This window comes from Sander vitreus, chromosome 17 (assembly GCF_031162955.1).
Source record: "Sander vitreus isolate 19-12246 chromosome 17, sanVit1, whole genome shotgun sequence".
In the NCBI taxonomy this organism is placed as follows: Eukaryota; Metazoa; Chordata; class Actinopteri; order Perciformes; family Percidae; genus Sander; species Sander vitreus.
In genome coordinates, this window is record NC_135871.1 from 18,521,806 (window position 1) to 18,547,532 (window position 25,727).

The 25,727-nt window shown below is 37.8% G+C and overlaps 1 protein-coding gene and 1 long non-coding RNA gene across 2 annotated transcripts in view; both read left to right on the plus strand.

Moving 5' to 3' along the window:
- The first annotated feature begins 71 nt into the window (after positions 1 to 71).
- Positions 72 to 12,083, plus strand: LOC144532713 (uncharacterized). The gene is made up of 3 exons (XR_013503368.1): positions 72 to 180; positions 6,888 to 7,014; positions 7,176 to 12,083. It is a non-coding gene; the product is annotated as an uncharacterized LOC144532713 (long non-coding RNA).
- Positions 12,084 to 21,059: 8,976 nt separating this feature from the next.
- Positions 21,060 to 25,727, plus strand: part of LOC144532682 (protocadherin-15-like) — a 240,273-nt gene continuing 235,605 nt past the window's right edge. The window contains exon 1 of the mRNA XM_078273587.1: positions 21,060 to 21,468. The gene's annotated coding sequence lies outside the window, so the exon portion shown is untranslated. The remainder of the gene's footprint in view (positions 21,469 to 25,727) is intronic.

Below are 25,727 nucleotides of genomic sequence, written 5' to 3' on the forward strand. Positions count from 1 at the left end.
ACCAGCAGGAAGTTGTGCTTCTGGGTGTGTAATGATGATTGGTCAACCAGCTTCCTCTTCTATGTGGTATTATTAGTTACAGCTACTTCTCGGCTGATGTCTCATGTCTATGAACTTTATAGTAAAAATATTCAAAGAGGTAGCTTGACAGTTCAGCTTCGTTCTTGGACGTCACTGCAGGTACAGTAAAACTAATTACTTTTGTCCCAAATGTATCCACCTTTAAATTAAACTTTTTGTCCTGCTGTTAACTTTGTTAAATGTGGTTGTCTTTCATATTTCACCTTTGTGCTGTATTTTTTTACATTTTGTCTAATTCTTTCTAATGGTATACTTTTTACCTTTCTGTAGAAGATTACTAACCCTGAGTACATCCTAACTCTATATTTAGCTAGAGTATAAATAATTATGAGTGCCTGATTCAGCTATGGGTACATCACATTGGCTGACCTGAGTCAGACTACAGGAGGGCCTATTTCTGGAAACTTCCTTGTTTCCTGATTGCTAAATGTAGCTAAAGGGTGTTGTACTTGTAGAGCATAGTGGACCAGCTGGATGAACTGTAGGCTACAGTCTTATTCATTTATTAACCCATTAACCCAAATCAAAAAGATGTAGCCTACAGTCTTATTAATGTATTAACCCATCTATGCATGCAACAGAAAGTTTGAATTTCATTTAGGTGGAAGTGTTCTCTGGGCTTGCCTTAGCACAAGTCTGATGGCATTTTCAAAATCTGTCAAACCGTTTGACTGAAAAGTGAGTTGTTCTTATCATACTATATATACATACATGCATAACTACTTACTGTATTTCATCATATTTAAGGAACAATCACTTGTCCCATGTGCCCAAATACTAAATATAGTATGATAATAAAATGTATCTCAGAAACTACAAGGAGCACAATAAATTATAAGGTATCTATGAACTCACATTGAATATCAATATGCACACATATGCAGTGTGACATTTAAAGGGACTGTACTCAATATTCAGAAAAAAAAAGAGTCATCTGGGATTGCCTCCACAGTCCGTTGGGAGTGTGACTTCATTCTCTGCTCAGGATGCCATTACTCCACTATATATTTATATAGTGAGTTGTTTACTGCCATATTAATGTTCTGAATACCAGGTACTGCCTTAATGAACATTAGCAACATTAGCAAAAATAAACAACAACAGCACTTTCCTATTTTTAAAATAAATCCTGACTTTGACTATTGATAAAAGTGTGATTTTTCATGTGATCTAAAAATGTGAAAGTTCTCCTGTTAGATACTTGCCCAAAGTATGTCTGACCAGATCTCAAGAGTTTAGACCACTCACACAAATACATACAACATACACTACATAATACAGTATCTATTAATTAATCATAACGATGGAGATGCTTTCTGAATTGCGCAGTTGTAGTCCTAACTCTAAAAAGCCATTAGACTTGCTGGACTGTCACTCAGCTTCAGTTGCAACATAATTCACTCACTCCTTATCAGAATGTGTCACAGCATGTTGTTTCACAAACTGTAGTCATTTCATGACAAAAAAGGAAGTCTTCATAGCTGAGGTGTCAGCTTTCACGAACATGGTGATCCAACAAAGAAATGAGTGGGGTGGATGAAACACTGGGTGGTCATGTAGGGGACGGAATGAAAGGGTGCAGGTTTGACTTATTTTGGAAGATTGGGACTAAATCAATACACATATTACAGATTTGTATGTATACTTTTTACTTTATAACTCATACTGAAAATGATGTAATACAACAAACTACATAATATAATAAAAACACATTTTACTGTTTTAACTGTAGGCCTATAGTTTATTTTGATCCCCTAATTCACCAATATGAAGCAACTTACATTAATATGGATACCTATGCAGTATAATGCTCTCCAATACAATAGCTGAGCAGCATAATCTGTTAATATTAGGGCTATCAATCAATTAAAAAATGAATCTAATTAATTACATACTCTGTGATTAATTAATCTAAATTAATCATATACATAATTTTTGCCCGGTGCCTTAACCGATACTTTTTAAGAAAGTTAAAAAGAAAAAAAAAGAAGGGTACTAAACAACAGTCGGCAACATTAAAGAAGGCTTGCTTATTGCTAAGGCCATATGGTCAAATTTAATGATTTAATAATAATGTAATAACTATAACAATAACTTATTTCACTAGTAAATTGCTGTTGAATGAGAAAAACAACTACCAGATGGGAAAAGGGCCTTTAACAACAACTTTGAATGCACCATGAGGCTGTAGGTTACCAGTTTCATTGAACGCACCGTCTGTGTTTTTCCGACAACGGCAGCTGCACATTGCATCCTGGTGTTGAATCCTCTACAGTAAAATACAGTCACACTTTACACCGTTTAGCGTTAGCTGTCAGCACTGTAACCATGTTTAATCCAGCTACTAGCTAGCGGTAGGCTAACGTTAGCTGCTGCGATGTTTCTGTTTCCTGTAACGTCTGTTTCAGAGCATCCGAGAGAAGCACAGACATATTAGTGGCACCAAAATGAGGCGCCGAAATCCGCGTCGCTATTCGGTCTGGTAGATGCAGGTCATGAAGGCACCTGTGCCATATTAGCACCGGATTTCGGTACCCAACCCTATTCAGGAAGAAGATTTTTTATAAGTAAATGTTCCAATTAATGATCCAGGCAGCGCATTCTCGTCTCCCTCCTTCATTTTACAGTCGAATGGTGGCTAGAATCAGAATCAGAATCAGAAAGGGTTTTATTGATGAATGATGGCTGTGTAGAAGTGCACCATCATTGTCTTTGGCAGGTTGAATTTCTTCAGCTGCCGCAGGAAGTACATCCTCTGTTGTGCTTTCTTCACGAGGGAGCAGATGTTCAGCTCCTACTTGAGGTCCTGGGAGATGATAGTTCCCAGGAAGCAGAAAGACTCCACAGTGTCGATTGTGGAGCCACAGAGGGTGATGGGGGCAGGTGGGGCTGGGTTCTTCCTGAAGTCCAGAATGGCTCTGGGTCAAAGTTCAATATGGAATGGATTAATCTGCGTTATTTTTTTTTTAACGCATTATTTTTTTCTCAGATTAATTAATTGAAATTAACGCATTATTTTGACAGCCCTAGTTAATATTGTGAAGATAATGATGTTTACTTTCTCTTCCGTTTGTATCAGAGGTCTTAATTCAGCACAATGCTGGTTCTGAAAGATACAGTTTGTCGTAATGTAATTCACAGGGATGACACATACTAATAACAGTTATTCTTGTGATGTTGTTAATGTTCCTCTAGAGGGTGTCATGAACACATTAAAAGCTAAATACGCTTGCTGTACTGCATTGAGGTGTTATACTAGCACTCAACAGAGGATGAGAAAGAAAACACAAGGCAACAGTTGGCAATGATTGGTCAAAAAGTGATTGGTAAACGTGGTGATAAAAATAGGTGAATACCTCGTAAGAGTTAACACAAAAATAAAGTCAATGTGCATCTTTGTTGGTGAAACTACTGCATCATATAGGCAATGGGAGCACAGAAACAAGCTGATGCAATTATTCATAATCCTAATAATGGGAAGAGGTTTTAACTATAGCTTCCTCATTTTAATCAACCAGTTATTTTATGAGAAGGCCATACTGTAAAAAAGTGTCCTTCTGATGATGATCTCATTTCTATAAACATGGATCTCAAGGACGTTCTCTATGGTCGTGGCACTTATCAAAAGGGACACTGACCATACTGTCCGTGCGTCTGCATTGAATCATGCTTTCCTCTTTCCCATGCTATGAGTAAACATCAAGGGGTGGGGGGGGGGGGCTAGTGTTTATGAGTTTGTTAATGAATCTTGGGGCATAAGAGTCATCGCTCTGCAGTGGTGATTGAAAAGGGGCTTGAGGTATGGAATGTTAATATCACTGAGAAAACAAAGAGGACACGTCTCATATTCTAATCAAGACCAGTCATCAAAGACATCTTCTGAAAAAAAACATCTTTTTGGTTTATTTTACTGAAATAATGTTTCTGTCTCTCCTCTTCATCCTGCTGTGCTGCCTTTGTATCTACATGTGCTGCATAAAGCAGTACTATGAGAGGAGAAACATCTGTTAGCACTGAGCTTGAAGAGGAGAAGAGTAAGGTACTGTAAGCATGATGAAACTGAAGAAACAGCTTCACAAAAACCCACCCACTCTCTTTCAATCTTACAATCCATTTTCACACCTGAAATGACCTATGAACAACACCTACAAGGAGTACTTATGACAGGACCATTATTAAAAGGTACCGTAAGTTTCCAGCTTCCTGGCGAGTCAGTAGAGTTTGTATCAAAGACCATTTGTTGCATGTCACCCCCACATTTCTCCCACTCTTTTCTCTAAAATGTTACCGCTTTGATGTAAAAGGTGAAAGTTCTCTTCAAAGACTGACTGAAAACCACAAAGTCAGACCTCATTTTCCATTTGCAAGAAACAATATATACTAAATACTTTCAGTGTTTTGCAAACAATTTGAAATTTTGTGTTTTTCATTGAAATATTCCTTGTGACTGATTGACTTGTTTCTGATTTCTCAATTCTTAAGCGTGGTATTACTAGAACAAAGGGGGGGTAGTGACGCCATTTAATCGAGTACTGTCAACATGCAATTATCAATATTTCTATATTAACAATGGATCACCCAACTTTGTAGTTCCCCTCATCTCTACTGAGTTTTTTTTCAACTTACAGTGCATTTTCGTTTTGTTTTACAGCCTGCAACTTTAGTGTTTTGTTTTTTGGGGGATCTTGGCCCTCTCATCAACGTCGTTTTCAGAAACAGCTGCAGCTGTTTACAGCTAAAAATCTTTGATAAACTCACTGAATACTACCGGAAAAAGTTAGTGACTAGCGATTAAGAGCCAGATATTTCCAGCACGAGTTGGTGGAGACCAAAACAGAGCTAAAGTAAGTATAGGACTTATATTCACCAGGTGGCCAGAAACACAACTTCAAATGAATGTTTAAAGTGCTCCATATCTGCTGCATGTGTGAATGCTAACATGTTTACCATTAAAGGGTGATGATGTTGTGTTTACAGCTTTTATCCGCTGCTCCCAAGTGGCCACATTTCTTCCACCAGTCCTAATACATTAACAGCAGTATAGGATGAGTTCTATGTTGCTGCACTTTTAAGATCACTTCCATTTGTCTTCTTCCCTTTCCTTATATTGAACACAGCAATAAATACTGCATGTGTTGTTCCTCCTGCTGTCCCGCCCTTGCCATAGCTCTTGTTTTGCAGCCCAGGCATTGAGACAACTTCATCCCAGTCCTCCGTACCTCACAAATACCATCAATAATTCTGCTAAAGAGTGCACTGAGCTGAAAATGGGACGGGAGGTTTAGTAAGGGGGGGGGGGACTTGATGGCTTTTCTATGGTACACTCAATCTCTCTACCTCCTTCCATTCACATTGTGCTCCTACACTTCCTAACATGACCTTCTGCAATGGTTTATCATTTTGTGCTGTATGGAAGACAAGCACACACAGCAGGAACATGGCCTTGAGCGTTGAGCCTTGGAATTTAGAGCACTTTACATCATAACAGATATATAAAAAAAAAAACTTCTCAAAAAAATACAGTATTATCATGAGTTACTGTAAATTAGTTTCCACAGTTAAGCTGCACACAGCAATTTCTGACTTATTCAATGTTGTCAGGGACCATGTACAAAAAACATGACATGCAAGAACAGCTAACACACTTTGTGTGTTTGTTCACACATAGCGCTGGAAGTTCAGCACTGTGTTGATAAGATGCAATTTGACATTTTCATAAATCAAACAGAAGTTAGCTCTGGAATTAAAATGGCTTTCGATTGTGTGATGAGAATTTTACTCCAACAAAGTTAAATATAATTTGATTGTCAGTTCTAGCTCAAAGGATGTTTCCCAAATCAGCCGGCGCTTAGAATGCCAACACAAAGAAAGTGGAAGGTGAGGAACCTCCGGCGGCACCGGAACTATCCCGTAACTGAAACGTCATCGATATGGACTATTTTATAATGTTGTATTATTAGTTTCCCCTGTGTGTCAAACCCTGGTCTGATCAACCAGTATGCATATGTCCCCTGTGTTTTCTTATAGGTCAGAATGTTGAGTTTGTTGTGTTAAGAGCTTATTTACTTTCTGTGTAGTTGACCACTTTCATGAGTCCAACATATTTGCAAAAAGTTTAATTTGCAAATTCTTTGGTTAGATAAAACCCTTCCCTTTTGAAACTTACCTGTGACTCCTGGTGCCTCACTGCTTGGTCCCTTACAGCCATTATCAGGTCAAAATTGCTAATTTGCTAAACTAATGACATCCTCATTAGACTCAGCTGTACTTGTTAAACTTGTGTTTAGTGCTAATTGGTGAATGTTAATGGTGCTAACACACTAAACTAAGATGGTCAACATGGCGAATGTTATACCTGGTAAACTCAGCATAAACTCAGCATTGGCACTGGCATTTTGAGCAGGTTAGCATTTAGCTAAGGACTTGCTGTGGACTCTTATCAGAATGAACGCCCTTTTGTTCTCGATGAGCAGATGTACCCATGTATCTACAGAAATCATCCCAGATTTTATCCACTAACTATATCTTCTTCCTCCCAGTGGAGAATCTCTAGGGGTGTTTTACTGACATGTTGAAATTGTAAACATTTTTTTTATTTGATTTCATTCTGTAAGTAATTACACAAACAAATGGGAAAAAAAATACTGTAAAATAGGCGATTGCAGCCAACCAAATAACACAACATACTTCGCATCTTACAATGTAGCCTTAATTTGGTGTCAAAAGTTATATCAGCAAAAATGTATAATATACTGTACTGATTAATTTTATATTTAAGATTATTTTTTGGAATTTATTCTTGACAGGACAGCTTAGACATGAAAGCAAAGAGAGAGAGGGAATGACATGCAGCAAAGGGCTGCAGCCCAGAACTGAACCTGTGGCTGCTGTGTTGAGGACTGAGCCTCTGTATATGGGCGTGTGCCCTACCAGGTGAGCTACCCAGGCACCCCTAACACCATTTTGTACATATTCATACAACATTTTTATTGTTCCTTACTAAAGTAGAGACATGTTCCACAGTCACATCATATCAATTCCTCCTCACAGTGATTTTTTTTCTCTAATTACCCCTCGATTCAATCATCTGGTAGGGTGTAAAATACAATGAGCGATAAAGGGCAAAGACATCAAGTTCACAGCCTGAATTGACAACAAAGTGAAATGAATGAGATGCTAGAGAAGATGGCCCACTGTGGTGGGACTAATAAACCTGCAGGCTTGTTCGCAAGGAGGAGTAGGAGGCTCCTCCATCTGCCAATTAAATCAAGAGGAAATTAATGGATATACAGTTTCATTGGGGATCAGAAAAGACGGATGATGCTGTGAGCCCTGCAGGGGACTCCACTACATCGCGGCAACAACCACCACTACCCTCGTGTTGTTAACAGCCTCGAGGAGAAAGCACACTTATTTATATCCATTGCCAGAAACTTTAAGTTTTTTAAGAGTTTAGTTCTAAGGAAAAACTATGCTAATGTAATTTTTTGTATATATATGCTCTCATGCTGATAAGTCTTCTTATCCCTCGCCTCACACGTGCTTAGCTCCTGGCTATTTCTACCCATTATTTTGGATTGGATGATTGAGTGCACACACCAGGTTATGGCTTTAGAAACTTGATATGGATAGCTGTAACTAGTGAGACAGCCACATAGTAGCAACACCAAATGCAGAGGCTCAATGATTTTGAGTGACTTCATGTGCCTTGTCTAAACCTTTTAAAAGGTATTGATTTGAGTAACAGCCCAGAGCCACTGAGGTGATTTCTTCTCATCAATGGACCAAAGCCGTGGTGAGGCCCATCCATATGTCTGTCTGTTCAATCTCAGTGCCCTGAAGATTGTTTTTATTTCTCCAGCTTTTACATGAATTTAATTTGATCTGTAGCACTTTGACAACACCTGTGGAGGATGTTGCCATGTTATGCCCCTTTAGCTGCTTAGAATTGATGCTGACATTCATTCTTGTGGCTCCAGGCTGGGCCATTGTGCCTACATCATTATAGTACAAATGTCAAATTTTTTCTCTTTCTCAAAGCTGGGATGGATCATTGTTCCAGCTGTGCATTCATTTGCCTCAGGCCTTGGTATTACTTTGTTTGAGACATAGAAACAGATCACAGTCAGCATCTGCACCCAGTGAGATATGACTTTGACAACATACTAGTCATTTTTCCTTCCTTTACACATTCTATAATGAAAATGCCACCCGCAAAAATAGATTCTGTTGACTATTGACTTGTTCTGTAGAGATAGGGACTACTCTGATATGTTATATATAACACACAAATTGAATCTGTATCAAAAGGCTTTAAAACATGTCTACTGTTGTTGATGATCTAGTTTTCATCAAAAGTGGGTATATGTGGCTGCGTGAGAACGCTGGCATGGAAATAATGTGTTTTGATGGGAAGGGCTGACTCGCTCCTGCTCTTGGGGACAGAGAGTATCAGGGAGTGAGAAGATGCCAAACAACAGACTGAGGCAGGATATAAATCAAATCTCTCTGGAGACAATAGGACTCATGACACACACACACACACACACACACACACACACACACACACACACACACACACACACACACACACACACACACACACACACGGTTTTTTTGGGTCTGCTGGTGCTTCAGTATGTACCTAAGCCACCGGGTTAATGACTTCAAAACTCATTGGGAGCAGAATCATGCAAAAGTGATTTCAACAGTAGAATAGTAATTGGGATGGAAAGCATTAGAGATATGATTTGAAAGGCATTTTTAGGGATAATAAGGCATTATTATTATAGTCAGGTTTGCCCTAGCTTATGGGGTTAGATGATAGTGTGTATTATATTTTATCTCTACTGCAAAACAAAACTAAAAGAATAAAACAAAAGACAAATCGAAAATTGTAATTACATGTGAAGGAAATGTCTCCACAGATTAAAGCCTCGTCCAAATTCAGAGATTGGATCCTGTGACGTCTCTCCCTCTGTGCCTTTGTGTGTGATTTCATTCAGAAGCCAAGAGGCAGAGTAGGAAAAGACAGGAAATAGTCTACATCTGAATGGCCCTCAGTCTATTTAAGTGGCTTAATATTTTTTATCTCTGTCTCTTGTATTTACAGTATACTGGTCTTCCATTAGATATAGTTTTTAGTTTTTTTACTCTCTCATGTGTTTAGTCTCTTACTTTTGTCCAGGATAGATGTGGCCACCGAACAGCCTGAACCATGCTTCCTTCCTCCCCAAACGAGAGTCTCGCTTCACAGAGACTAACCTTAATGGTGCAAACGTAAAACATGCCAAGTTTATCACCAGAAAGATGCCAATGTGTAAATACCACTGGGACAAAATGACATGACATTCAACTTAACAGTGGGAGACTTGACATTTCACATCAACACTTGTTAGACGACTGGCAAATATATCGTACTAAGACTGTAAAATATATTCTGACAGTATGACGTATTTACACCTTGCTGTGGCTTTTTGATTGGCCAAAATCACATCATACTTACCTTTGATTGATGACCAACTGAGTGTAAATATGACAAGGTTACAGAATGGTTTTATTTATCTTCTTTTTAAGTAGACCATTCACCTAAGACCATTAGACAGTTGCACACAGGATTGTAGGATTCTGACGGCTGTTATGATGTATTTGATCACATGCAGTCTTAAAAGGGGACAGCCCTTGGATTGAAACACATCAAAAATGTTTTGATTTCCATGCATTTTTAAAATTTTAGCAGATTATCAAGGTCTGCCTCTCCAGCATACATGCAAGAGTTGTTAATATTTGACCCCAGCACTTGGAGTTGACTACCAAATGCTATATTCACATTATAAGTCATTCTAGTGTATTCCAGCCCATATACGTGGCCCTCTTCAGTGCCAAAGCTTTGACCTGGCTGGGAGCAGCACACAGAGGCGTTATCCTCAGAGGTTTTAATGTGCCACATTATTAGGAATTCAAATCCTCTGGCTTCTCCAGCAACTCTAAAGCCTGGATGATCAATCACAGGCCTCTATATTTGTGGCTCTATAGTGATTTCATGGATAAATAAAAACATAAACTCTAATAAATGGAAAGGAACCAGCATAATTTTGGTCCTCTGACTTTACAAACACAAATTGTCCCTTGGAAAACTCTATGTTTCACCTAATATAATAATAATAATAATAATAATAATAATAATAGTAGCTTTCAACACAGAATAATCAGAGTGTTGTGCAATGTGGTATTGTACCATGTACCATGATGTGAGAAGTTGTAACCTTCAAATGATTACCCTTCAGGAATGTTTTTTTTCAACAAACTGAAATTACATAGAAAATGGCATTTACAACCCAGCATGTGTCGGCTTCAAACATGCTATCCAACAATAATACATTTCTTGGATGCCAATCACATTTGCATTTCATTCATTATTAATAATAGTTGAATTATTGATTACATGTATTTGACACGTCATGCACTGCATCATTTATAATTGTTTCACGATGAATTATGAAGCACTGGGATTAACAATGTGCTTATTTTTCTTGAATCCAGGTTATTTAGTATGAAGGATTATTGTGCTGCTGTCTTACTCTTGTGTATCTTCCAAAACCCAGACATATCATTTCAAAGTCTTAAGTGTCAATATAATTACAATAGTATAAAAAGACATATGTAACACTGTATTTTAATCCGTTATTTATCATATTGTATGTATACTATATTGTAGTTATATGCATATATAATGTATGTATATAATATTTATTCATGTATTTGTCAACAATTACAAATTCTCCAATACAGCATTCATCGCTGTTGTATAAATAGGTAATAGATGCTTCATAACACAGTATAACATAATTGTAGTAGTATATAATCGTATAAGTTTAGACATATGTTCTCACAGTTAATACATACTTTTTACCCACACAGTAAAGTTTGTAGGAGCAAATATAAAACTATTTAAATAATAAAAAAACGACAGGACATGATAAACAAGGCCTACTAACCTAGAAATTATTTGTACATGTGCATAATAACCTAATACATTTTAATACACTATGACATAGAAGCAAGCAGTTATAATATAATTGTATTATTTGAACACTAATCAAGCATGTGTGTCCTGCATGTCTGATATGGGTTTTACATTTCTATACCTTTATTATTAACCAGATATAAGATTAGTTACATATTGACTGAAAACATTTTACATTATGTAATAACAGCTTTATTAACTGTTGATACAGATGTACAAATCTGTTAAAAACTTAATAAAACTACTGAAGACATATGGTTATATATGATTATGTAATTGTAATTATGTAATAAGTGTTATCAATCATGTATTATACATTATACATCAGTTATGATTGCTTCAAGGAGTTAGTTATAGTTGTTAAATAACAAATACATTAATAAAAACACTTTAGTCATTTTTTTTCTGTTTAACACTTTATTATGTGTGTTATAAAACATGTATTAATTGTTCATGTACTGCTTATTAAGCTAAGTTGGGGAGTGTTAACTAATTAGACAATAAATTCTTTATTTATTATTTAATAAAAAACGCTGTGGACCTACTACACCCTGCTATGCTCTGCGATTCCCTGCAGTGTCCGGCTGCGTCCTTGCGTCCTACCGCGTCCACCCATGCTGTGCTGTCCCACATTACACCCCGTAATGCCCTGCTGTGCCCTACTATGACATGAACTACTACGACTACCATTGTAGTCACTGTTCCATTATCTTTGTGACTATTTCTGCCACTGTTCATCACACCCCCAACCGGCATTGTCAGACACCGCCTACCAAGAGTCTGGGTCTGTCCGAGGTTTCTTTCCCGAAAGGGAGTTTTTCCTCGCCACTGTCGCAATAGCTACCGCTAATGCTTGCTCTTGAGAGAATTATTGTAATTGTTGGGGCTTTGTCTTACTCTGTCTGTAAAGTGTCTCGAGATAACTCTTGTTATGATTTGATACTATAAATAAAACTGAATTGAATTGAATTGAATTAAAATTAATGGCTGACTGGTAAAAAAAAACATCATGCAATAAATGTTCTTCAGCAGGGGGTCCGGGATCTTTAGGGGGTCCCCAGAGTTCAGGGGGGCAGCCAAATTATTGTTTGGTGGCCTAATTGTTTTATAATTGTTTTGTTTTTTTCAAAAAATGTAATATGTCTGAAAATATACATTAACATGAATCTATATCCGACATATTATTAGCACAATTGGCCTATTCGTGAAAAAAAACATTTAATTTTTACAACATTCATAATAGGCTTACTAGAGGTAAAGTAGCCACTATAGTAGCCATCCAAAGATACAGTTAAGCTTAAGGATTCACTGTCCCTGTGTTTGACACATGATGTATAAATAATATAAAAATATCCATCCAGCAATCCATTTTCCTCCATCCGGTCTAGTTGAATATGCAGCTACATTTTATAAAATACATGTGGTAGGGGGCCCCTACTCTGTCTCTTTCAGCTAAGGGGTCCTTGGCCTAAAACACGTTGAAGACCCCTGCTGTAAATCAGCTACTAATCAGGTATGTTCTCCACTGTATGGTCTGCTTGCAGAACACTGGAGTCTCTCATTAACAGGATAAGTGGTACTGTACAGGCACCTTGACTCTTAAGTCTGCTGCTTAGGTGTGTCAGGAGAGCAGCACTATCTTGGAAAAATGTAAATTCAGTTATTACTTCAGAGATTTCTTATATGCTTTCCAAGTAAAATATTCCACGTTTTAATTTATTTCTTATTGACTTTTTTTCAGGATAGGCATAGGACTTTAAGAATGCCTCCTTATATGGGAAGTTTAACTGCGTTCATGAACCCAAGTGTGTCTCTCCTAGCTGTCATTTGCTCTTTAATTAAGAGGGCATTTCTTGCCTCCAGTGTCAGCATACGGATCAATTCTATTTGTTGTTCACTGACTATCACATCCATATTGCTTATATTACATCTACTTTCATTTGCTCTTGATTAACACATTTGTTTTACAGTGATGTCGTTTTTGCTGGTTATGTGATATAAATAATGATGTATGAGAAGAATGGCTGTCTACATGACTTCTTCCATGCTTTGGCTGTCACCCTTCACTCTCTGGTCCTGACAGTTGCCTTGTAAATAATGTGCAATGGGGAGCCAAATCAGTTGGCACATTTGTGACTGACTACCACCTGCCATTGACACACATTGATTGGCAAACACCTGTCATTGGCCGGGCTCTTGTTTGCTTTAATCCTCATTCCAAAATCCATCCTAACATGTGTGTTGCCTCATGCATACCAATCAGAGGGCTGCCTGGGAGGTTACATTTTTCATTATCTGATTGTAGAAGACAACTTGTGGAATCACTAGCAATAATGATGATTTTTAGTGGCAGAGGATCAGATTTGGCAAAGCATACTGCATATTATTATCACAGGCATAACACAGTGAGCACTCACTTTTGGGACTAAAATGTGTCACATTTTGTTCTGTGCTGCAATATGTGTCATGTTCACAGGGTCCAAGATGTTGATTAATTATGAAAAATTACAAGCAGTCCATGACAACTTGCCCCGGATTTGTTTTGTGTTTTGAAAACTAATTGAGGGATGGTTATTCTTAAACTGAATCAATTAGCATAACATGGTTGTGTTTGTAGCAATATGTAAAAAGCATATCATATAGATTTGATAAATAGTTAACTACATTCGAATAAATGACAACTTTTTTAGAATCTACATTTATTCTCTGATATCAACACATGGAAGACCTCACACATGAAAAATGATGCGCTGTCAGGACCATTGAACTACTTAACTGTGGTGGCATTAATTTTTCGACACTTATAAAACTTGGGAGCCAATACTTTTTTACTGTAGGTAACCAGATATCAAAGCTGGTTTGAAATTAAACACGAAACAGTGGTTGTATACACTACTTTAACAAGGATAGAACCAACAGGACACATGTTACAAAAGATGAGGTGGGACTGTGAAAACTGTGAATATGTTTCAAATTGCTAGAAAAATGATCAGAGAAAGTAAGATCCTTCATGTAAATCAGAGAAGTGTTCACTCTGGATTCAAAGTCAGATGGATGTACATCTCTGGTGGAGTGTAATGAATCATTCAAGCTGTCAAGAAATGTTACTGCATAGTAAAGGAGACCCAGATCTGACATCTTTATCTGCATAACAAAGAAGGTTGTGATTTTCACAGACAAAAACCTCGACATTTCTTTGATATAATCCACATGTTTTATTCATCGAGAGCTTACTGAGAGATTTGTGGTTTGGCCAAGTGCTGCATGTTGAGCCATTTAGCACTAATTCCCCCTGAAAACTTTGTTATTGTTTGTGCTTAAACAACAATGCTATATCCCTTAAATCTGTTGGCTAAAGGATATGTCAGACAACCACAAATGGATTTTAATTAGATTAAACATCTCTTCGCAGTCATTGGCCGAACACCTAATTGAGTAATTATGATTAAGCTCAGTGTTTATGGACGAATGATTCCAACCTACCTGGAAATCAATAAGGGACACCTCAAGGACCATTTTCACGAGAAGTAGCATGCGTTGCATAATAATGTTTCTCCAGCTTCTACCCAGTGATTAATGAGATTTACTAGTGGTGTTGAGTTTAGTCATTTAGTTTGTGTAGAGAAGTGTTACGTCCTGTAGCTAGGGGTATCAGGACATAAACAGAAAACCAGGTGTAATTGGTATTTGAAAGGAAATTTATTTTGAATACGGCAAATTTAACAAAGGAGCTTACAAAAAGGAAAAATGGGCCAGTGGGTGCTGTGGAAATCAACAACAGAATATAACAAAAAGAGATCCTCAATAGGAAGACTATTTCTACAATTATAAGAAAGCAAAAGGTTAAACAAAAGTCCTCTCTAACTAAGGTACTTTACAAAACACAATACTCACAGCACCCCTGAACCTAATGTGACTAAACAATCAACCTGTTAAATACAAAGATGGAATCAGTTTTTAAAACTCAAACCTTGGCCCACTTCCTCACTCTCACAAATATTTTCACAAATGAATCTGATCCGGCAGCTGCCCTCAGCTGCAATCAATCAGGCCTTTTAACTTGGAGGCAGCCTTCCTCAATTGGCTGGTCAGTGGTGGCATGCCGCACCAATCAGCTTCCACCTCCAGGAACTGGGCGGGACTTCCTTTGACCATCCAATCTGCAGCACGGGATGGCACAGCCTGCTTTGCATCTCACAATCACTCAAATAAACACACATTAAACACACATGAGGATGCCTATGGCAGCATGAGCTGCTTCAATGCCTGTCTTAGATTGAAGTATGGCTTAAAATTCCTAAACAGAACCAGAATGGGTTTTATTGCCAAGTACGTTTTTTAACACATACAAGGAATTTGTTTTGGTGTTGTTGGTGCACGTCACACATTCTCTAAATGGAATATTAAACAATATAAATATAGGTATAAACAATATAAGTATATGTACACAGTATGTATTCAATTAAAAATAATAATGTTCATACCTGACATTCACAAATCTTTTAGACGTAGTTTTACATCAAGCACGTCTTTGCTTGGACATGCAATCACACAGCATATAGTGTCCATTGCTGCAGGTTCCCTTAGCTTCCATCTCATGCTAAATTAAGCGAGAATCTCTTGGCACCCGAGGGTTCACAGATGGGTATAACCTTACACAGCAAATTTTTCAGATAGAAGTTTATCATTCACCTTTCCATATGACAGTGCTGATCTATTTCATGTATTTTTATACAATTCCATATCAGAGGCTTTGGTTTATGGCACTTGAAACTCATGTTTGTTGGAAGTGTGTATGTTTTTCCTGCATTTTCTTTTGACCTCAAAAACCCATTTTATTTTTCAATACTTACTATGCAAAAGTAGAGTAATTTAACCATTGTTACATCTGTTTTTGCAAAAAGAAGAAACTCAAACCATGGTTGACCCTCTTGTAGCCTGTTGTGTGACCATGACAAATATAATTAAAAAAAATGTTGGTCCCATAATACTGATAAGGGATCATTTAGCATTTCCTTATTCTGCCCTTCGATCAGACAGACTAATTCATGCCCCATGCTTATGTGGTGTCTTTAATGAAACGTTTGATGTTGAATAATGACTGTTTATTGCAAGTATTAGATGTTGCATATGTTGTGTTCTTCGACTAACTGCATTCGAGGTTTACATTTGAAGAAAAAAAAAGCCTTGAAGTTTTAATTGTATTTTACAAGGGTTATAGTGAAGGTCTTACATGATTCAAATTTGGCATGCAGGATATTGTCCAGACAATAAATTGCTTAATTTGTATTCTGTGGTTTACTTGAATATAAATTAGGATTTATATTCTAGTATTTTCTAATTAAGACATTTCTTCAACAAATCATTTGTGAAATTGCTTTTCATTAACCATTATTTGATAAGTATTGAAAAATTACGTCCTGGCCTGTGACATTGTCCGAAATACATGAGGGGAATTGAGCTCTAATTATAAGCAAATTGATTTTTGCACTCCAAGTCTCGTAAGAACATCAGCAAAGAATTTGAGAATTCATTCTCATGACAGCCATGCTTATGAATGTCCTCGATATCCAGAGTAAGACAATGCTTAGGAATAAAAATATAGTTTATATGTGCACAGCAACCATGGTAACCAACCAGGTAACAGTCATTTTTCATTCCACTGCAGACTAATAAATGGCAACATCTAGGCTGTTTATGGCACTGTAGAATGAGCTGGAAGAACACAGCAGCATGATTCTGTAGAGTACATTACATGACCAAACTGAAACCGTTTTGACACCAGTTGGTAAAGAGTTAACATTACATTTAAAACAAAAAAGTAATTGAAGGCTCAAACTCACTATATAAGCCTCCTCATATGTCAAGCTTGCTAACACTATTAATTATGCAGCCTATATACATATAACAAGACAGGTCTGAACAAATGTGAAGAGGCCATTTGACTGTTGCCCTCTCAACATTTGTGATGTTATTGATGTAGATTACCATTATCAACATGGTCAGTTGTGGCTGTAGAATAATTAGATCAGTCTTGTATAACAAGTTTAGCATAAAACATAAAATCAGAATAGCGTAAATCAAGTCTTGAAAAGGAACATAACCTTGAAATTGCATTAAACAAATGATTTGCTTGTATTGTGTGTTTTTCCTTCTGATACTAAAAGGTTTTTTCCTTTTGTAGGAAAGTTTTGACCCGTTACGTTTCCGGGGATGAAAGGACCCAAATGTAGGAAGAGGCAGGCAGAAGGGTTGAGCTCAAGGATTTATTCATACAAAAAACAGGGAGCAAACCAACAAAAGGGATCCAAAAAGCAAAAGGCAAACACAAGGAGGCCAAAACTGAGGAAGGCAAAAGACCAAGTCACAAATTCAAAAAGTCCCCAGAGAAAAGATAACAAAAAAAGTGAAGATTCCAAAAACACACTTGACAGGATACAGACAAACTAACAGGGTGTGGCAAGGCAGGTGGCGCTAGGGGAGGAGCTGCCACCGGAGTCTAACTGACACCACCTGGGGACTCTCACCCCAAGATATGTTTATTTCTACTTCAACAAGCACCCCAGTTATACAAAAGGCTTCAACAGGTTCACTTATTGAAGACAGACGGGGTTACAAAAGAAATATTAATTTAATAATGGATAATTTATGACTGGAAGTGCCTGAAAAGGGATGTTAGAAATGAGGTTTAAATCAAATTGCAATAGGAAAGACGTATTACTCTTTTATTTATATATTAGGGCTGTCAAAATAACACGTTAATTTCGATTAATTAATCTGAGAAAAAAACGCGTTAAAATTAACGCAGATTAATCCATTCCATATTGACGTTTGCATACAGACGAAAATCTGGTGCCACTGATATGTCTGCGCTTCTCTCTGAAACAGACGTTACAGGAAACAAACCCCGCTGCATGTGACGCTAGTTAACACAATACTCAACAGCAGCTAACGTTAGCCTACCGCTAGCTAGTAGCTGGATTAAACAGTTAAAATGCTGACAGCTAACGCTAAATGGTGTAAAGTTTGACCGTTTTAATTCTAGAGGATTCAACACCGGTATTAACAATCTGCAGCTGCCGTTGGAGAAACACAGACGGTGCGTTCAATGAAACTGGTAAACTACAGCCTCGTGGTGCATTTAAAGTTATTGTAAATGTCCATTTCCTATCTGGTTGTTTGTCATTGAACAGCAATTTACTAGTGAAATAAGTTATTAAAATCATTTAATTTTGACCATATGGCCTTAGCAATAAACAAGCTGTTCTTTAATGTCACCGGCTGTTTAGTACCCTTTTTTACAACAGGCAGGCATACATATCCAGGCAGGGGAACAGTCAGGCAGGCAGCGGACTGCTGCAAAATACACATCTCAGTATTTAAAAACACCTTAAAAGCATAAACTGACTTAACACAATTACCTACCTACCTACCTACAAGTCACAGAGATGGTCCCATGTGGCAACCAACAGGTAGAGACAAAGCCAAGAGGCAGCCATGATGATACAGGTGTTTTATATAAGCTCAGCTAATGAGGGGGTTTGGTCTGGGTGGAGCTAATTTGGTCTAGTTAAGGTGCAGTCAAGAACCAACAGGGTGCAAGGCTTACTGCACACACCACTACAAGGGCAAGGACACAAAACGATTTGACAAGAGACAAAGGAAACACAGGGGCTAAATAAACTAGGTAACGAGCAAACACGGGACAGGTGACACCAGGGCTGGGGAACAGGTGGAGCACATTAGACAATCAAACAGGCGGGAAAACACAGGAAGCAAAACTAGACATGACAAGACAGAAAACAGACTATCAAAATAAAACAGGAAACAGAACATAATACAAAACAAGACCGTAAATTACACAAACACAAGGAGACAAGACATAGAACTAAAATACCAGATACAAATTAGAACAGAAAACAAAGCAAAAAAACGAAACCATAACAGACCCTGGTCTTATTTCAAACCGGATTTAGTTTTAGGTCTAATCTTTTCTTTCACAGTAAGAAGTGGAAGAGTTGGGAAAAAAAACAGTTAAAAATGTTGATGTATTTGCATACACCTGGTTGGAAGTTTGGAATTTGCAAATCAGAGCTTACTGTACATGGGATCAGTGTGGGATAAGCTCAGGTAAGACTATAGGCACTTTATACTATACAATCTCATGTGCAGATTCAGCACTTGCATCTAATGCACTTGACACTGAGGGTGTTTTTACTCTGCTTAGCGAGATTTACAGAAACAAATAGACAAATCTCAACTGATCTTTCACATCCTGCCTGATAAATAGATGGTATGCAGATTGCAGATTGCAGATTGTTTTGCAGATGCAAACTGCAAACACAGCACCCAAGGTCCTCGCAGTTCATTCTTACTTTTACACATGAATTGTAATGTCAAAATGTTCTTTGGCAGTTATAAATTGCTCTGTTATAGGAGTGTCAAACCTGCTCTACCATTATTGTCGACAACCTATAAAAAAAAGCAACAGCAGGTAATTATATGCTTCATGTATATCCAAAAAAACAACAGAAGAACTGGAAATGTCTAATTTGCCTGGCAGGTATTAGATTTAACCCCTTTGTTTTGTTGACATTGGCTTCTAAAGACCTGAATGCTATATGAGTAAAGATGATAATAACTGCAAATTCAACATTTTTTTAGCCTTTTCTTCTGGCCTTATTGAAACCATGTAGAACACTATTAAAGTGGTTACCCTTCCCTTTGACACAAACTGGGCATGTACATTTAATGAAGGTGACAAAATACAGAAATGACCAACAAAGAAATGTACAACATGCTATCCTACAGAGAGGCACTACTTACTGATTGTTTGTGGTCAATCATTTGACCCCAGAGCTGTCAATTCCCTGTTAGACCCTTTATTAACAAACCGTTACAAAAACAATCAAATAGTGCAGCGTAAAAGTACTGTCAACTCCAATTTTAGATATGGAGAATAATGAAAAACAACTGTTTTTAACAATGTTTTACAGCTGGGATCTCTGAGACTGCAAACAGAGTTTCTCAAAAATAAGGAGAAATCGTGAAGAATGAAGGTAATATAACAGTGTTAAGTATGTTTTAAGATATGTTAGGAGGATCAGTATACTCTTCAGGACCCCTAATTGAAGATTGGGGTTAAATGCAGGACTTGGAGGCAGGCAGATTAAGTTAAATCAAAGTTTACACGTTGGTTATTAAAAACAGGGTCCGTCAAGATTGTTAATGAGACAGACAAAAAGGCAGATAAATGGTCACAACAGGGTGGGAGAAACAGTAAAGGTCCAGCTGGGAAATGAGGGAAAGTGCGTAGCCTAAATGCTGTAGACATGATTAGGGAATTGTGTACACAGGTGTGCGTGACACGTCACGTAACGGCTAAAGGCAGGAAATACAACAGCCGCGTTTGGAGGGAAAGCACGTCCTGTAATGATGACAGGAAAACTGATTCTAAGCATTATTAAGAACTGGTTGTAGCCATAACACACATTCTGAGATGTTTTATTATTTGGGCTATAAGGTCAAAACACCATCAAGCTGTATACTGAGGGCGTTCAGTGAGGCTCCAGAGAGATTTGGATTAGTTCCACCTCACTGATATTTAATTCATTTGATGCTCCGAGTAGAATAACAACATGAGAAGGGAATCAAATCCCTGCACCAAATGATATTACTCAATTTAAGTAATCTCGGAAGGTGCGTCTAAATCAAAATCTTATCAAAATCGTATCAATTGGCTTAAATGTGGTTATAGGGTGCTGCACATGAAGACATTTGGGAATCCTGCGTGTGGATAAAACTCTCCAGGACAACTTTTGGTGGCGCCAGAGCGCAAGAAAAGAGGAAGTATGGGGGGAAATCAGCACAACGTATCATGGGTTAATCTTCCCGGAGAATCGCTTAATGGTTCGGCCGTCTCCACATCCCGCTAGATGATGTGTGAATCTTTTCGGCGGGTGGTTGGACTTGCTACTTGTCAGGAATGGTAAACGGGCTTTCTCGCTGAAGACCGAGCCAATCTATTGCACTTTTTCATTGGAAAACGTAAACATCTCTGTGCAGGGTCGCCTGCATTAATGGTAAAAAAGCGGACAACTTTGTCTAACCGGCTGCGCAAGAGAAAGTGAGCCACACGCATAAATTGACAGTGGTGAGATTATAAAAAGGCTCTGAGCGCCCGGGAGGCTCCGACCCCTTTCGCTTTGAAGATTAGAGGGTTGACGACGTCTGAAGGACACTTGGAACTGGATTAGGTATTGTGCAGCCTAACCTACTTCTCTTCACTCCTACGTCTTGTCCTCTGAATATTTGCGCAATGACCTTTGGTGCACTTGGAATACATCGGGTACGTCCCTGAGGTAAGAACATTTTTAAATACTGAGTTTTTTTTGTTTTTTTTGTTGGGATTACATTATATTACATTATGTGAAGTTATGTCAGACAAATGCATCCACTTCTAACACATAGCAGTTGGTATTTGGAAAATGCCATCCTTTATCGGAGCCTGTTACGCGCAGGTGCCATCGCAATCCTTGCGAATAATATAATCGAAATCTACATATATTTGACTGGCACAGTTTTATCCTTCACATTGCAAGATCTATGGCTTTATCCAGGCACCATGCACGGTAGTTTATTTCACGCGCTTAACACGTCAGCTTACTCAAGCGCTCTAAAGAAACAACACTCCATACGCATGAAGGCAAGGCAATTTGCATGATGTGCACCACGATCAATACTTAACGTGTATTAGTCTGCGTTCTTGCTTGTGTGGTAGCATTGTCAAAGCTGTTATAAAATGCCTCGACCTACTCGCGAAATGGATAATAATTTCGGTGTGAGCTTGCTTCTTTCAGAGTGCCACTATTTAGAAACACATGTGATTTGGATTGTCTAGGACAGTGTTATCATTTTGAGCTCTCCCCACGCCAGAAGCCAAGGGAGACATCTTTCTTGTCATACGATATTTCACATGGAGTTGCTTCAGATAGGACAGACTCAACTAATGGACAACACTAATAAAACACTGAAGAGTATGCAGTTTATTCTGTAAAGAAAATGAAAATTTCATAATGCTCATTTATAGAGCAGACTGTCTCTGCATCAGCTTTAAAGAATTTACGATTTGTAGTTCACTAAAAATGCAGTAAATCCTCAGAAAATACTTTTAAAATAGACTTGAGTTGATGATATAGAGTGCACATGATCCGTACCAAACTGAGGGCACAGACAGCTCATTTTATTGTACCACATAGTAAAGCACTGTCTAATGCCTTGAACTTCAGTCTATCGATCTATACTGTACAATAGCACGCAACAGAAGGCCAAATGTATAGCCCAAAAGCCATTGTAATTAGTTTATTATTGAGTGGCATGAATAATAAAAAACCCTGTGCTATATTGAACATCAGTTCAGTGCAGTCTGACTTGGACTTCCACATTTATTCAAGTTAAAGTTTTTAGATCTCCCTGAGGACTATAGCACACAATTAATGCTCAAACCTGGTACACATCTTGATTTGACGGTATTTCTGTGATTGTAGGTTGTTGCAGACTGATGGGTATTCATCTAGCTGGTTTCAATCAGTGAGATGGAATTTATTGATATTATGTGATTAGTGCTGATTATAATGACCACCAAGAATCTTCTTTCTCTTGTCTTTTACGATGTTATTTTATTCAATGTGTACTACAGTTCCCATCAGCTACAGGTTTGGGTAAAAGTGTGCAGGGAATACTTAAAAAGCACTGATGTCTTCATCAGTCTAGGTTTAGGCCAGTTCTTTCCAGAGGCTCACATTTGGGAAATGAGAGATGAAGAGTAGCGTGGCTCAGGCCAGCCAGACTCCATTGATATTCTGCCTGTGTCTTGCTCCATAGGCAGCCTATTGTCATGGCTCGCTCAGTAGGATAGCATCTGATGATTGAGGGGTATGGAAGAGGGTGACGCCAGCATGGAAAGAAACTAAAGGTTCATTTGTTGAAGGTTACAGATATGGCCTCACAGTAAAGGCTGATAGTGTGTATGTGTGGGAGAGTAAATCCAAAAAATGCAAAAATATAACATCTAATATGAAATTTTATTACGGTGTGCAAAAAAATGTATTCATATTTGAATCGCGATTCAAGCTCTACTGATTCAAAATCGATTCATAGAATTCCAAAAATCAATTCATATTTAAAAAAAAAAAAACATTTAATTTTTTTATTGTATGTCTATTGCAATCACACGGGAAAGTAACTAAATTTACATACTTTGAATCGTTTTTTTTTTTTTTATCGAGAATCGTTTTTTAATCGAAACTCAATTTTGAGTCGAATCGTGAGCCTAAAAATCGATATTGAATCGAATCGTGACATTTTCTGAATCGTGCACCCCTAATATTTTAATGATAGTTTAGTCTGTATTCTATGACATGCACCTTAGTACAAGTCCAAACTAATGTAGTCAGTTCAATTTAGTTTATTTTCACTTTCTTAGAGAAGAATTACAGTTATATCAACAAAATAACACTTTTTCAAAACCCAGATGGCCCTTTTAATTTTCTCTAATTGTAGCCTTGGTGGCATACAAATAAAAACGGATTTCCAAGCAATGCAGGTGCATCCCAAGATTCAAAGGGTGCAGCTTCTCTAACATCAGGTGCAACAGTGCCACACTGTGAGGCCACTCAGCCCTAGAAGATTCATGGCCAGCCAAGCAGAAAGATTTATCTGTCGTGAGTGCGTGAAATTGCAATGCTCTGCAGTATTCTGTTCAGGGCTGGTGAGAGAGACAGATCCTCCATTGCTTTGGGAAATAAAGAAGTAACAGAGAGGTGTCACACCAAAAAAAAAAGTAGCAAGCATTAATGGCTGCCTGTGGTCTGTGTCAGGTAGAAGTGATCAAGCCCATAGTCTCTTTTTGTTTGTTTTTTTGGGAGGGGAAAATAGCAACCACAAGGGAGAAACAAAGGAATTTGTCTGAGGAGTCAAACAAATAAGAGTGCCATGGAAGTTGACAAAAGTTGTGCAAAACTTTACAAGTGGCGGCTGTAGTTGGATTGCACTCTCAGCTCAGCACTGAATATTTTCCTCACTTCCAAATTTGCTGCCACTTCCTGTAAAAGTGTAAATTATTTTTGCGTTTTGATTTATAACTTAAAAGGCTTATATAGAGTAAATCAGTTCATGCTTAGACATATGAATTGATTGCATTTTACTTATATTTAAAGGATAACACTGAGATGACAAATAAGGATGCTAATTTAGATATATTTTTTTTCTGAACGATATCCGACCCTCGTTAACTGATCATTAACTCTTAACTGACAATCAGGCAACTGATTCCCAGTTCATCCGTCTATGAGGCTCAGTCATACTTTCAGCCTCCGTGGACAGCTGCAGACTTGTACCAGTCACAATGAAAATTACAGTAAAACTGTCAAAACACAGCCAGTAAAGATTCAGAGGACTTTTTTTCATTTTGGAAGGACCAATGGGCTGCTATGACCTCCAGGTCGAGATTACAACATTTCATCAGCTTGGTCTTAAGGTGTTGTAAATGTATAGCCAAAAGCTTGTAGGCTGCATTAGGTCTTAGTAGACTTGACTAACCGTCGTGGCTGGCAGGTGTAGCAGAAATCTGTGTCAAAGTCCCCACTGAAGCATTAAGGGAGAAGATGATTTCAAGTTATCTCAATGTGGCAACACCAATAGTCTCACAATTAATGGAAAATGGAACTTGATTTGAATAAGAAAAACTAAGCATATGGACACACTACAGATCTATTCTGGGCTTTTCTTGTTCTTTCCCGCTGCTTCATCTCTCTCTCCTTGTCACTCTCAAACACAATGACTAGTTCTGTCCACGCTGCACCCCTTATCTTAAATAACTTTTTTGTTCTTCTTCAGGTTAATGAAATATTTTATTTCTGTGTTAATATGTTGGATCCTGTTCTTTAAGATTTAGTTAACACACAGACCTTACTGTTGTAGGGAGCACAGTCGAATAATCTACAGTAGAACGTAACAGAATCCTAAAGGGCAATTTGTTCCTCAGCTCCTTCACCCTTTTGTTAAGCCTCTGAATGTGCACTATAACTAATGCTGACTGGGCAGCTGTGTCTTGTAGAGAGTAGGAAACTTTAAGTGTTAGACAAGTATGTTTGAGAATGCTAGGCTGATTGGAATTAAAGGGTCTTAAAATGATCTTCCTTGCTTCAAAAATGATTACCTAAGTCTCTTTGAGAAGGGCAGTGGTCAACAGTGTGCTGGTTAGCTCCACGATGTGCATGTGTTAGCTTTGTGTGTATACTGTAAGCCATGTGTAACCTTTCCTCCATATAAAACTCTCAGCAGATATGTCTGTAAGTAATAAAGAGGCTGCATAATAGTGTTTCCCCTTTATTGAATTGCCCATTTTAATAAGAGTGGCAAACTACAATAGCAACTTGCCAATTACACCAGCTGCAAAAGCTATAATTGAGCAGTTATCATGCTGTTGATATTTGGGCCCCTTGCCCTGTGAATCAAAAATTAGATAGAGGCTGATAGCTCTTTGTTGTTTACTTGCCCTTCAGTTAAAGTTCATCTAATGAGCAGGATCAAACCACTGCATCAGTAAGTTAACATTAAA